Here is a 14,663-nt window from a genome sequence, read left to right on the forward strand (position 1 = left end):
ATGGAATGTTCTTGGTGCTCCACCCTTAGTTGTCCCATGTTGGAACTCAATTCTCCTAGGGAGGTGTTGATTTGCTCCCAATAGTTTTGTGGAGGAAAGTGCATCCCTTGAGGTATCTCAGGGATTTCATGATGAGTGGGATCTCTTGTTTGCTCCATCCTTTTCTTAGTGATGGGCTTGTCCTCATCAATGGGGATGTCTCCCTCTATGTCAACTCCAACTGAATAACAGAGGTGACAAATGAGATGAGGAAAGGCTAACCTTGCCAAGGTAGAGGACTTGTCCGCCACCTTATAAAGTTCTTGGGCTATAACCTCATAAACTTCTACTTCTTCTCCAATCATGATACTATGAATCATGATAGCCCGGTCTTGAGTAACTTCGGACCGGTTGCTAGTGGGAATGATTGAGCGTTGGATAAACTCCAACCATCCCCTAGCCACGGGCTTGAGGTCATGCCTTCTCAGTTGAACCGGCTTCCCTCTTGAATCTCTCTTCCATTGGGCGCCCTCTTCACAAATGTCAGTGAGGACTTGGTCCAACCTTTGATCAAAGTTGACCCTTCTAGTGTAAGGGTGTTCATCTCCTTGTATCATGGGCAAGTTGAATGCCAACCTTACATTTTCCGGACTAAAATCTAAGTATTTCCCCCGAACCATTGTAAGCCAATTCTTTGGGTCAGGGTTCACACTTTGATCATGGTTCTTGGTGATCCATGCATTGGCATAGAACTCTTGAACCATTAAGATTCTGACTTGTTGAATGGGGTTGGTAAGAACTTCCCAACCTCTTCTTCGGATCTCATGTCGGATCTCCGGGTATTCACTCTTTTTGAGTTTGAAAGGGACCTCAAGGATCACCTTCTTCAAGGCCACAACTTCATAGAAGTGGTCTTGATGCACCCTTGAGATGAATCTCTCCATCTCCCATGACTCGGAGGTGAAAGCTTTTGCCTTCCCTTTCCTCTTTCTAGAGATTTCTCCGGCCTTGGATGCCATAAATGGTTATGGAAAAATAAAAAGCAATGCTTTTACCACACCAAACTTAAAAGGTTTGCTCGTCCTCGAGCAAAAGAAGAAAGAAGAGAGTAGAAGAAGAAGAAATAGAGGAGATGGAGGTGGCTTTGTGGTTCGGCCAAAGGGGGAGAAGTAGTGTTTAAGGTGTGTGAAAATGAGGGAGTGAAGATGGATTTATATAGGGATGGAGAGAGGGGTAGGGTTCGGTTATGGAAGGGTGGGTTTGGGAGGGAAAGTGGTTTAAATTTGAATGGTGAGGTAGGTGGGGTTTTATGAAGGATGGATGTGAGTGGTGAAGAGAAAGATGGGATTTGATAGGTGAAGGGTTTTTGGGGAAGAGGTGTTGAGGTGATTGGTGAATGGGTGAAGAAGAGAGAGGGTGGTGGGGTAGGTGGGGATCCTGTGGGGTCCACAAATCCTGAGGTGTCAAGAAAAAGTCATCCCTGCACCAAGTGGGGAGCAGAATTGCTCTCTGTGCCAATTCTGGCGTTAAACGCCGGGCTGGTGCCCATTTCTGGCGTTTAACGCCAACTTCTTGCCCTTTCCTGGCGTTTAACGCCATTCTGGTGCCCCTTTCTGGCGTTAAACGCCCAGAATGGTGCCAGACTGGGCGTTAAACGCCCATTTGCTGCCCTTACTGGCATTTAAACGCCAATAAGATCTTCCTCCAGGGTGTGCTATTTTTCTTTCTGTTTTTCATTCTGTTTTTGCTTTTTCAATTGATTTTGTGACTTCTCATGATCATCAACCTACAGAAAACATAAAATAACAAAGGAAAATAGATTAAACATAACATTGGGTTTCCTCCCAACAAGCGCTTCTTTAATGTCAGTAGCTTGACAGTGGGCTCTCATGGAGCCTCACTGATGCTCAGAGCAATGTTAGAACCTCCCAACACCAAACTTAGAGTTTGAATGTGGGGGTTCAACACCAAACTTAGAAGTTGGTTGTGGCCTCCCAACACCAAACTTAGAGTTTGACTGTGGGGGCTCTGTTTGACTCTGTTTTGAAAGAAGCTCTTCATGCTTCCTCTCCATGGTGACAGAGGGATATTCTTGAGCCTTAAAAACAAAGGATTCTTCATTCACTTGAATGATCAATTCTCCTCTGTCCACATCAATCACAGCCTTTGCTGTGGCTAGGAAGGGTCTGCCAAGGATGATGGATTCATCCATGCACTTCCCAGTCTCTAGGACTATGAAATCAGCAGGGATGTAATGGTCTTCAACCTTTACCAGAACATCCTCTACAAGTCCATAAGCTTGTTTCTTTGAATTGTCTGCCATCTCTAGTGAGATTCTTGCAGCTTGTACCTCAAAGATCCTAGGTTCTCCATTACAGAGAGAGGCATGAGGTTTACACTTGACCCTAAGTCACACAGAGCCTTCTTAAAGGTCATGGTGCCTATGGTACAAGGTATTGAAAACTTCCCAGGATCTTGTCTCTTTTGAGGTAATTTCTGCTTAGACAAGTCATCCATTTCTTTGGTGAGCAAAAGAGGTTCGTTCTCCCAAGTCTCATTACCAAATAACTTGTCATTTAGCTTCATGATTGCTCCAAAGTATTTAGCAACTTGCTCTTCAGTGATATACTCATCCTCTTCAGAGGAAGAATACTCATCAGAGCTCATGAATGGCAGAAGTAAATCCAATGGAATCTCTATGGTCCCAGTGTGAGCCTCAGATTCCCATGGTTCCTCATTAGGGAACTCATTGGAGGCCAGTGGACGTCCATTGAGGTCTTCCTCAGTGGCGTTCACTGCCTCTTCCTCCTCTCCAAGTTCGGCCATGTTGATGGCCTTATATTCTCCTTTTGGATTCTCTTCTGTATTGCTTGGAAGAGTACTAGGAGGGAGTTCAGTAATTTTCTTGCTCAGCTGTCCCACTTGTGCCTCCAAATTCCTAATGGAGGACCTTGTTTTAGTCATGAAGCTTTGAGTGGTTTTGATTAGATCAGAGACCATGGTTGCTAAGTCAGAGTGGCTCTGCTTAGAATTCTCTGTCTATTGCTGAGAAGATGATGGAAAAGGCTTGCCATTGCTAAACCTATTTCTTCCACCATTATTGTTGTTGAAACCTTGTTAAGGTCTCTATTGATCCTTCCATGAGAAATTTGGATGATTTCTCCATGAAGAATTATAGGTGTTTCCATAGGGTTCTCCCAGGTAATTCACCTCTTCTATTGAAGGGTTCTTAGGATCATAAGCTTCTTCTTCATATGAAGCATCCTTAGTACTGCTTGATGCATTTTGCATTCCAGACAGACTTTGAGAAATCAAATTGACTTGCTGAGTCAATATTTTGTTCTGAGCCAATATGGCATTCAGAGTATCAATCTCAAGAACTCCTTTCTTCTGATTTGTCCCATTGTTCACAGGATTCCTTTCAGAAGTGTACATGAATTGGTTATTTGCAACCATTTTAATTAGTTCTTGAGCTTCTGTAGGCGTCTTCTTCAAATGAAGAGATCCTCCAGCAGAGCTATCCAATGACATCTTGGACAGTTCAGACAGACCATCATAGTAAACACCTATGATGCTCCATTCAGAAAGCATATCAGAGGGACACTTTCTGATCAATTGTTTGTATCTTTCCCAAGCTTCATAGAGGGATTCTCCTTCCTTCTGTCTGAAGGTTTGGACTTCCACTCTAAGCTTACTCAATTTTTGAGGTGGAAAGAACTTTGCCAAGAAGGCATTGACTAGCTTTTCCCAAGAGTTCAGGCTTTCTTTAGGTTTTGAATCCAACCATATCCTAGCTTTGTCTCTTACAGCAAATGGGAATAGCATAAGTCTGTAGACTTTAGGGTCAACCCCATTAGTCTTGACAGTGTCACAGATTTGCAAAAATTCAGCTAAAAACTGATGAGGATCTTCCAATGGAAGTCCATGGAACTTGCAATTCTGTTGCATTAGAGAAACTAATTGAGGCTTAAACTCAAAGTTGTTTGCTGCAATGGCAGGGATAGAGATGCTTCTCCCATAGAAGTCGGAAGTAGGTGCAGTAAAGTCAACTAGCACCTTCCTTGCATTATTGGCATTGTTGTTATTTTCGGCTGCCATGTCTTCTTCTTTGAAGATTTCTGTTAGATCCTCTATAGAGAGTTGTGCCTTAGCTTCTCTTAGCTTTTGCTTCAAGGTCCTTTCAGGTTCAGGGTCAGCCTTAACAAGAATGTTTTTGTCTTTGCTCCTGCTCATATGAAAGAGAAGAGGACAAGAAAATATGGAATCCTCTATGTCACAGTATAGAGATTCCTTGAGGTGTCAGAGGAAATGAAAAATAGAAGGAAGAAGTAGAGAATTCGAACTTATCAAGAAAGATGGAGTTCGAATTGTGCATTAAGGAATAGTGTTAGTCCATAAATAGAAGGATGTGAGAAGAGGGGAAGAAATTTTCGAAAATTAATTAAAAACATTTTAAAAAACATTTTGAAAAAATGATTGATAATTTTCGAAAACTAAAAGTGGGAAAGAAATCAAGTGATTTTTGAAAAAGATTTTGAAATTAGAAATAAAAAGATATGATTGAAAACTATTTTGAAAAAGATTTGATTAAAAAGATATGAGTTAAAAAGTTATGGTTTTAAAAAGATGTGATTGAGAAGATATGATTTGAAAAACAATTTAAAAAGATTTGATTTTGAAAATTAATGACTTGGCTAACAAGAAAAGATATGATTCAAACATTAAACCTTTCTCAACAGAAAAGGCAACATACTTGAAATGTTGAATCAAATCATTAATTGATAGCAAGTATTTTTGAAAATGGAAAGAAATTGATTTTGAAAAAGATTTGATTGAAAAGATATTATGATTTGAAAAAGATTTGATTTTGAAAAATATTTTGAAAACTTAAAAAAAATTTGAATTAAAAACAGAATCTTCCCTCTTGTGCCATCCTGGCGTTAAACGCCCAGAATGGTGCACATTCTGGCGTTTAACGCCCAAAGCACTACCCTTTTGGGCGTTAAACGCCCAGCCAGGCACCCTGGTTGGCGTTTAAACGCTAGTTTGCCCTTCTTCACTGGGCGTTTTGAACGCCCAGCTTTTTTTGTGTAATTCCTCTGCTGTATGTTTTGAATCTTCAATTCTCTGTATTATTGACTTGAAAAGACACAAATTAAAAATATTTTTGGATTTTTAATAATGGGGAATAATCAAAATGCAACTAGAATCAAATAAACAATGCATGCAAGACACCAAACTTAGAAGTTTGTATACTACTGACACTAACAAAATGAGAATGCATATGAGAAACAACAAAACACTTAAGTTAAGAGAATTAAAAGATCAGAGCAATGAAATCAGCAAGAACATCTTGAAGATCACTTAAGACACATGAATGAATGCAAGAAGAACAGAAACATGCAATTGACACCAAACTTAACATGAGACACTAGACTCAGGAAACATACAATATTTTTGGTATTTTTATGATTTTGTACTTTTTTTGGATTTTTCGAAAAGTAAGTGGAAAAGAAAATAAATGTATCAAAATTCTTAATGAGAATTCCAGGAATCATGCAATGTTAGTCTAAAGGAATTAGACATGGCTAGCCAAGCTTCAGCAGGACATTACATTCAAGAGCTAAATTGATGAGAATCAATCAGCTTTGGTGATGATAAGAACATCACCTTGAAACACTAGAATTCATTCTTAAGAACTCTGAAGATAAATACCTAATCTAAGCAACAAGATGAACCGTCAGTTGTCCAAACTCTACAATCCCCGGCAACGGCGCCAAAAACTTGGTGCACGAAATTGTGATCACTACTTTTCACAACTCAAATAATCCCCGGTAATGAATCCAAAAACTTGGTGCTCAATACCATGGTATAAACACAACTTCGCACAACTAACCAGCAAGTGCACTGGGTCGTCCAAGTAATAAACCTTACGCGAGTAAGGGTCGATCCCACGGAGATTGTTGGTATGAAGCAAGCTATGGTCACCTTGTAAATCTCAGTCAGGCAGATTCAAATGGTTATGGATGATATATGAATAAAACATAAAGTAAAGATAGAGATACTTATGTAATTCATTGGTGAGAACTTCAGATAAGCGAATGGAGATGCTTTGTCCCTTCTGTCTCTCTACTTTTCTACTGTCTTCATCCAATCCTTCTTACTCCTTTCCATGGCAAGCTGTATGTTGGGCATCACCATTGTCAGTGGCTACAGTCCCGTCCTCTCAGTGAAAATGTTCAACGCACCCTGTCACGGCACGGCTAATCATCTGTCAGTTCTCAATCAGGTTGGAATAGAATCCGTTGATTCTTTTGCGTCTGTCAGTTCTCAATCAGGTTGGAATAGAATCCGTTGATTCTTTTGCCTTCAGGAGTTTGAAGCTCGTCACAGTCATTCAATCATTGAATCCTACTCAGAATACCACAGACAAGGTTTAGACCTTCCGGATTCTCTTGAATGCCGCCATCAATTCTAGCTTATACCACGAAGATTCCGATTAAAGAATCCAAGAGATAAACATTCAAGCCTTGTTTGCTTGTAGAACGGGAGTGGTTGTTAGGCACGCGTTCATAAGTGAGAATGATGATGAGCGTCACATAATCATCACATTCATCAATTTCTTGAGTGCGAATGAATATCTTGGAATAATAACAAGCTGAATTGAATAGAAGAACAATAGTAATTACATTAATACTCGAGGTATAGCAGAGCTTCTCACCTTAATCTATGGTGTGTAGAAACTCCACCGTTGAAAATACATAAGAACAAGGTCTAGGCATGGCCGAATGGCCAGCCTCCCAATGATCTAAGAACTAGACGTCCAAAGATGATCCTAAGATCGAAAAATGATCCCAAGATGAAAATACAATAGCAAAAGGTCTTATTTATAAAGAACTAGTAGCCTAAGGTTTACAGAAATGAGTAAATGACAGAAAAATCCACTTCCGGGCCCACTTGGTGTGTGCTTGGGCTGAGCATTGAAGCATTTTGGTGTAGAGACTCTTCTTGGAGTTAAACGCCGGCTTTTGTGCCAGTTTGGGCGTTTAGCTCCCATTCTTGTGCCAGTTCCGGCGTTTAACGCCGGGCAGTTTTGAGCTGATTTGAAACGCCGGTTTGGGCCATCAAATCTCGGGCAAAGTATGAACTATTATACATTGCTAGAAAGCCCAGGATGTCTACTTTCCAACGCCGTTGAGAGCGCGCCAATTGAGTTTCTGTAGCTCCAGAAAATCCACTTCGAGTGCAGGGAGGTCGGAATCCAACATTATCTGCAGTCCTTTTCAGTCTCTGAATCAGATTTTTGCTCAAGTCCCTCAATTTCAGCCAGAAAATACCTGAAATCACAGAAAAATACACAAACTCATAGTAAGTCCAGAAAAGTGAATTTTAACTAAAAACTAATAAAAATATACTAAAAACTAACTAAAACATACTAAAAACATACTAAAAACAATGCCAAAAAGCGTATAAATTATCCGCTCATCACCCCTCATCCATCCTTCAAATTCACACATTACAAACACTTCTTCTCCCCCTTGGCCGAACCACTCACAACCCTCATTCTACTCCATTTCTTCTTCTTCTTCGTCCTTCTTTCTTTCTTTGCTCGAGGACGAGTAAACCTTTTAAGTTTGGTATGGTAAAATCATTGCTTTTTATTTTTTCATAACCATTTATGGCACCTAAGGCCGGAGAAACCTCTAGAAAGAGGAAAGGGAAGGCAAAAACTTCCACCTCCGAGTCATGGGAGATGGAGAGATTCATCTCAAAAGCCCATCACTAGAAAGAGGATGGAGCAAACAAGAGAGCCCACTCATGGACCTCAATAAGAGCATGAAGAATTCCCTCATCAAAAAATCCCTGAGATACCTCAAGGGATACATTTTCCTCCACACAACTATTGGAAGCTACTAAGGATGGAGCACCAAAAGCACTCCATTATCCTCTATGAAATCAGAGAGGATCAAATAGTCATGAGGGAAGAGCAACAAAGGCAAGGAAGAGACATAGAGGAGCTCAAGCATTCCATTTGATCTTCAAGAGGAAGAACTAGTCGCCATCACTAAGGTGGACCTGTTCTTTGATTTCCTTGTTCTTATCTTTCTGTTTTTATGCTTTATGTGTTATCTATTTTTGTGTCTTCACTACATGATTATTAGTGTCTAGTATCTATGTCTTAAAGCTATGAATAATTCCATGAATCCTTCACCTTTCTTAAATGAAAAATGTTCCTAATTACAAAAGAATAAGAAGTACATGAATTTCAAATTTTATCTTGGAATTAGTTTAATTATTTTGATGTGGTGGCAATACTTTTTGTTTTCTGAATGAATGCTTGAACAGTGCATATTTTTTGATAGTGAAGTTTATGAATGTTAAATTTGTTGGCTCTTGAAAGAATGATGAAAAAAAGAGAAATGTTATTGATAATCTGAAAAATCATAAAATTGATTCTTGAAGCAAGAAAAAGCAGTGAATAACAAAGCTTGCGAAAAAAAAAGAGAGACACAAAAAATGGCAAAAAAGAAAAAGAAAGAAAAAGAAAAAGCAAGCAGAAAAAGCCAATAGCCCTTTAAACCAAAAGGCAAGGGTAAAAGGGATCCAAGGCTTTGAGCATTAATGGATAGGAGGGCCCAAAGCAATAAAATCCTGGCCTAAGCGGCTAAATCAAGCTGTCCCTAACCATGTGCTTGTGTCATGAAGGTCCAAGTGAAAAGCTTGAGACTGAGTGGTTAAAGTCGTGATCCAAAGCAGAAAGAGTGTGCTTAAGAACTCTGGACACCTCTAACTGGGGACTTTAGCAAAGCTGAGTCACAATCTGAAAAGGTTCACCCAGTTATATGTCTGTGGCATTTATGTATCCGGTGGTAATACAGGAAAACAAAGTGCTTAGGGTCACGGCCAAGACTCATAAAGTAGCTGTATTCAAGAATCAATAACACTATCTAAATTCTGAGTTCCTAATAGATGGCAATCATTCTGAACTTCAAAGGATAAAGTGATATGCCAAAACTGTTCAGAGGCAAAAAACTAATAGCCCCGCTCATCTAATTGGGACTAAGTTTCATTGATATTTTGGAATTTATAATATATTCTCTTATTTTTATACTATTTTGTTTTCAGTTGCTTGGGGACAAGAAACAATTTAAGTTTGGTGTTGTGATGAGCAGATAATTTATACGCTTTTTGGCATTATTTTTTTGGTAGTTTTTAGTATGATTTAGTTAGTTTTTAGTATATAATTATTATTTTTTATGCTAAAATCAAATTTCTGGACTTTACTATGAGTTTGTGTATTTTTCTGTGATTTCAGGTATTTTCTGGTTGAAATTGAGGGACCTGAGCAAAAATCTGATTCAGAGGCTGAAAAAGGACTGAAGATGCTGTTGGATTCTTCCCTCCCTGCACTCAAAGTGGTTTTTCCGGAGCTACAGAAGCTCAATTGGTGCGATCTCAATTGTGTTGGAAAGTAGACATCTTGGGTTTTCCAACAATGTATAATAGTCCATACTTTTCCCGAGATTTGATGGCCCAAATTGGCATCAAAACGCTGGTCAGAGACCCTTTTCTGGCGTTAAACGCCAGAATTGGCATAAAAGCTGGAGTTAAATGCCCAAACTGGCACCAGAGCTGGCGTTTAACTCCAAGAAAAGCCTATGCACATGAAAGCTTCAATGCTCAGCCCAAGTACACACCAAGTGGGCCCCGGAAGTGGATTTCTGCATCATTTACTTATTTCTGTAAACCCTATATTACTAGTTCGCTATAAATAGGACCTTTTACCATTGTATTTTCATTTTTTGATCATCTTTGATCTTGGGATCAGGTCTTTGAACCCTTTTTTGATTGTTCATGTTATTTGGGAGGCATAGCCATTCGGCCATGTCTAGACTTTGTTCTTATGTATTTTTAACGATGGAGTTTCTACACACCATAGATTAAGGTGTGGAGCTCTGCTTTTCCTCATGAATTAATACAATTACTATTGTTCTTTTATTCAATTCACGCTTATTCTTGTTCTAAGATATTCACTCGTACTTCAACCTGATGGATATGATGATCCGTGACACTCATCATCATCCTCCCTTATGAACGCGTGCCTGACAACCACTTCCGTTCTATCTACGAGAGCTTGAGTGTGTATCTCTTCACCTCCTAGTTCACGACGCATGGTTGCCTCTCCTGACAACAGAGTCTTCCATTCCGTGAGATCAGAGTCTTCGTGGTATAAGCTAGAATTAGTTGGCAGAATTCTTGAGATCTGGAAAGTCTAAACCTTGTCTGTGGTATTTCGAGTAGGATCTGGGATGGGATGACTGTGACGAGCTTCAAACTCGCGAGTGTTGGGCGCAGTGATAGTGTGCAAAAGGATCATTGGATCTTATTCTGACATGATCGAGAATTGACAGATGATTAGCCATGCGGAAAACCGTAGAGGACCATTTTCACTGAGAGAATGAATGGTAGCCATTGACAATGGTGATCCACCTACATACAGCTTGCCATGGAAAGGAGTATGAATGATTGGATGAAGGCAGTAGGAAAGCAGAGATTCAGGAGGAACAAAACTTCTCCAAATGCTTATCTAAAATTTCCACCAATGAATTGCATAAATATCTCTATCTTATTTTATGTCTTATTCAGCTTTTAATTATTAAAAGCACATAACCATTTGAATCTGCCTGACTGAGATTTACAAGGTGACCATAGCTTGCTTCAAGCCGACAATCTCGGTGGGATCGACCCTTACTCACGTAAGGTATTACTTGGACGATCCAGTGCACTTGCTGGTCAACTACACGGAGTTGTGTATCACGATTTCGTGTACCAAAGGATAAGATAGCTAAAATAACAATTCAAATCTAAAGTAAAACTAGATCTTATCTTTCTAGAAGAAGTTAAAAATAACTAATCATTCAAATCTTGAATCATTGGCTTGAATTAGAGCTTCCTGAGAGAGGACCATGGGCTTGGGGCTGGGCTTGAGTAATTGGTGCCAGACTTAGGTGAAATTTGGACCCCTAAGAGTGGAAAAATCACTTGAAGTCGGGCTTTAGGATTGGGCATTGGGCACTCATTATTTTGGATCACTTGGGCGCTAGACGCCACCTTTGGAAGTTGGGCACCATCCCTTAAAGCCTTGTCAAAGGTGTTGGGCGCCCCACTTGGGCCCTGGGATTGGTGACTTGAACCTGGGCACTACCCTTAGACCGTAGGCTTGAAGTGCTGGCGTTGGACTTCAGATTCTTGAAGTCAGGTGCTAATGCGTGAGCATCTTCTCTATCTTTTCCTAGTGATTTTGCATTTGAATTACTAAGTTTAATCAGGATTTAAATACTTTTTAGCCACTATGATTGCTATTTTAAGTTGTGTGCAATTTGTTTTATTTCATGTAGCATTTGGAGGGATTTGACAAGATTTGTTTAGAAAGAAGAGAAGAAAGTGAATTATGCTGTCAACCCTGACCTCCTTGCACTCCAAAAAAAAAAAAAAACTTGAGCTACAGAAATCCAATTGACGTTATTTTAGTGGCATTGGAAAGCTAACTTCTAGAGCTTTCTAATAATATATAATAGTATACACTTCTTCTCCAACCCTGTATGGCCTTATCGGCGCCTAACTTGGAGAATCACAAGTTAGGTGCCAGATGAAGCAATTAAGCTCCAAAGCGTGCTGCCAAGGCCACGCCTAACTTCAATATCTTGAAGTTAGGCACCAATTCAAAGGGAAACAATGGTCCCTAAGTTTTCTCAAGGGATTGCACGAAGATTTTATTAAATTTTTTTCTTAAACTTTATTTTATTTACAAATAGGAAAAGATAATATTTAGTTTTAGAAAATATACTTTACATTAATTAGGATTAGATATAAAAGAGAAAAGATTCAGCCCTTTGAGCTCTCTACTCTTTTACGCACCTTATTCTACAGTTTACAGTTTTTTTGAATCCAAGTTTTCTCTCTGAGCCATGAGCAACTAAACTTCTACTGTTAAGGTTAGGAGCTCTGTTTATTCTATGGATTGATACGATTACTCTCTTATTTTAATTAATCTATTAATTCAGTTTCAAGGATTACTTTCATACTTAATTTTATGAATATGGGTGGAATAGAAATATGACCCTTATTCTAGATGCGTTCTTGTGACCCTTGGAAGAGGTCTCTCACCTGAATATATCTTGAAAGTAAATTCCTCTTAAATTGCTAATTACATGAACTAATTGGGATACGTGATATATAATCCTATTAGCTTTGGGTAATTAGGTTTTTTGTGGATAATAAACTAAAATTGGACTTAAACCGCTAATTGAAATTAAGAGACCAAGGAATTGGCAGTTAACTAGGTTAGAGGAGACTAAATTACTAAGGAATTAGGGTTTAGTCAAATATAGTTTTCCATGAATTAAATCTTTCATGATTAAAATAGTTGGTAAGAAATAGAAATATAGAAGATAAATAACTCTGAAACCTTAACTATTTTCTCCCATATTCTTCTCATCAATTTTTTGTTTGCCTTTAATTCTCTAAATTTACTGTTTAATGCTATTGGACTCTCAACACCATTTTCTGCGTGCCTTACTAAGTAAATCATTCAACCATTGTTGCTTGATCCATCAATCCTCGTGGTATCGACCCTCACTCATCTGAGGTATTACTTGGTACGTTCTGGTGCACTTGCCGGTTAGTTTGTGGGTTATAAATCCCGCATCAAATTTTTGGCACTGTTGCCGGGATTGACTATGATTCACAACTACTAGCTGTTTGATTGCTTAGATTAGGCGTTTTTGCTTTAATTTTACTTGATTTATTTCTTTAAATTTTTTAATTTAACCTAGTTTATTTTTTCATAATTTTTGAAATTAAGTTTAGTGTTGCCTCAATTATTTGATTACTTAGATTAGATAATTTTTTTCAATTAGTTTTCTTTTATTAATAAGTTCTATTTTTATTTTCTTTCTCTTTTTTCCTTCAATTTCGTTTCCCTCCCCTGCTTTCCTTTTCTTTTTATTTTATTTTTATTTAGTTTCAATTTTATGTATAAAAAAAATGTTTGTTCTCTTCTTTTTTATAATTACTTTTCTTGTAATTTTTTTCGTTTTCTTTATTTAATTATTCATATTTCTTTTTCTTTTTTTTTCTTTGTCGGAAGAACCCCCTTTGTTTTTTAACTTTCTTTTTCCTTAATCTTAATTCTCCTATTTTCAATTTCGTTCCTTTTGTTTAATTTTTTTATTGTTGTCTTTTAACTTTATCAATTGTTTAGTTTAATTTTATTTTATTTTCTAGTTGCTTCACCCGGATTCTTTTCATTATGACATTGAGGATTCGCATTTTTCTTGTTTCTTGATTGTTTATGCAAGGGAATAGGGACAGAAAACCTCTTCTAGACTTTGATCCTGAACCTGAGAGGACCTTGAGACGGCGTTTACAACAAGCTAGACTCTACAAAGCTAGTGAAAATCTCCGTGAGACTTTTGACAAAGAAGCTGCAGAGTCTACTATGGATCCCAATCATGTTGTTAATGCTAATATGGTCAATCAGAAAGAGAATGAACAACCTAGAAGGATGCTTGGCTCATACACTGCTCCCAGTCCAAATTTCTGTGGGAATAGTATTATGGTACCTCTTATAGGTGCCAACAGCTTTGAGTTGAAGCCTCAGTTAGTCACTCTGGTGCCGTAAAACTGTCAGTATCATGGACTCCCACAGGAAGATTCAATCAATTAATCTCTAACTTCCTACAGATCTGTGACACTGTGAAGTCAAATAGTATGAATCCTGAGGTTTACAAGCTCATGCTCTTTCTATTTGCTGTGAGAGATAGAGCAAAGTAGTGGCTTGATTCTCAGCCCAAGGAGAGGCTGGACTCTTGGGACAAGGTGCTTAATATATTTCTGTCCGAATTCTTCCCACCACAAGAGCTGATTAAGCTAAGGGTGGATGTTCAAACCTTCAGGTAGAGAGTTGATGAGTTCCTCTATAAAGTTTGGAAAAAGTACAAGCTGATGATCAGAAGATGCCCTCCTGAAATGTTTTCTAAATGGAACAAGTTGGAGATCTTTTATGATGGCCTCCTTGAAATGGCCAAAATGTGTTTAGATAACTCTGCAGGTGATTTATTGTATATAAAAAAGATGCCTGAAGAGGCCCTGAGCTTATTGAGATGGTTGCTAACAATCAATACCTTTACTCCTTTGATAGGAATCCTGTGAACTCTAGGGCTCCTCAGAAGAAAGGAGTCTTGGAAGTAGATACCTTGGATGCTATTCTTGCTCAGAACAAGGTTATGTCTCAACAGATAAGTATGCTTACTCAACACTTGAGTGGGATGCAGGTTTCAGCTGTTAATGCTCAGAATGCCCCTCAAGAGGCTCCGTATGACATGAATGGTGACTTCACTCAAGGTGAGAATTATGAATATGCCAATTTTCTCCTGAATAGGTCAACTTTATGGGAAATTCTCCTAGAAATCCCAACAATGATTCATATGCTAAAACCTTTAATCAGGGATGGAAAAATTACCCAATTTTTGGGTAGAGAGATCAACCTCAGAGATAGTAGAATTTTAATAATTCTCTGGGAGATTTTAATTAGAAGAACTTTAAAAATTACCAATTCCAACCCTCTCAGACTCAGCAAACAACTTTTCAGTCTCAGAAGACCAATGACTTGGAATTGCTAG

General features: G+C 38.5%; 1 non-coding gene across 1 annotated transcript; it reads left to right on the forward strand.

The window, feature by feature from the left end:
• Positions 1–3,564: 3,564 nt before the first annotated feature.
• Positions 3,565–3,672, forward strand: LOC130984166 (small nucleolar RNA R71). Its single transcript, XR_009088116.1, has one exon. It is a non-coding gene; the product is annotated as a small nucleolar RNA R71 (small nucleolar RNA).
• The last annotated feature ends 10,991 nt before the right edge of the window (positions 3,673–14,663 follow it).

The sequence above is a fragment of the Arachis stenosperma genome, chromosome 5, assembly GCF_014773155.1.
Source record: "Arachis stenosperma cultivar V10309 chromosome 5, arast.V10309.gnm1.PFL2, whole genome shotgun sequence".
Taxonomy (NCBI): domain Eukaryota; kingdom Viridiplantae; phylum Streptophyta; class Magnoliopsida; order Fabales; family Fabaceae; genus Arachis; species Arachis stenosperma.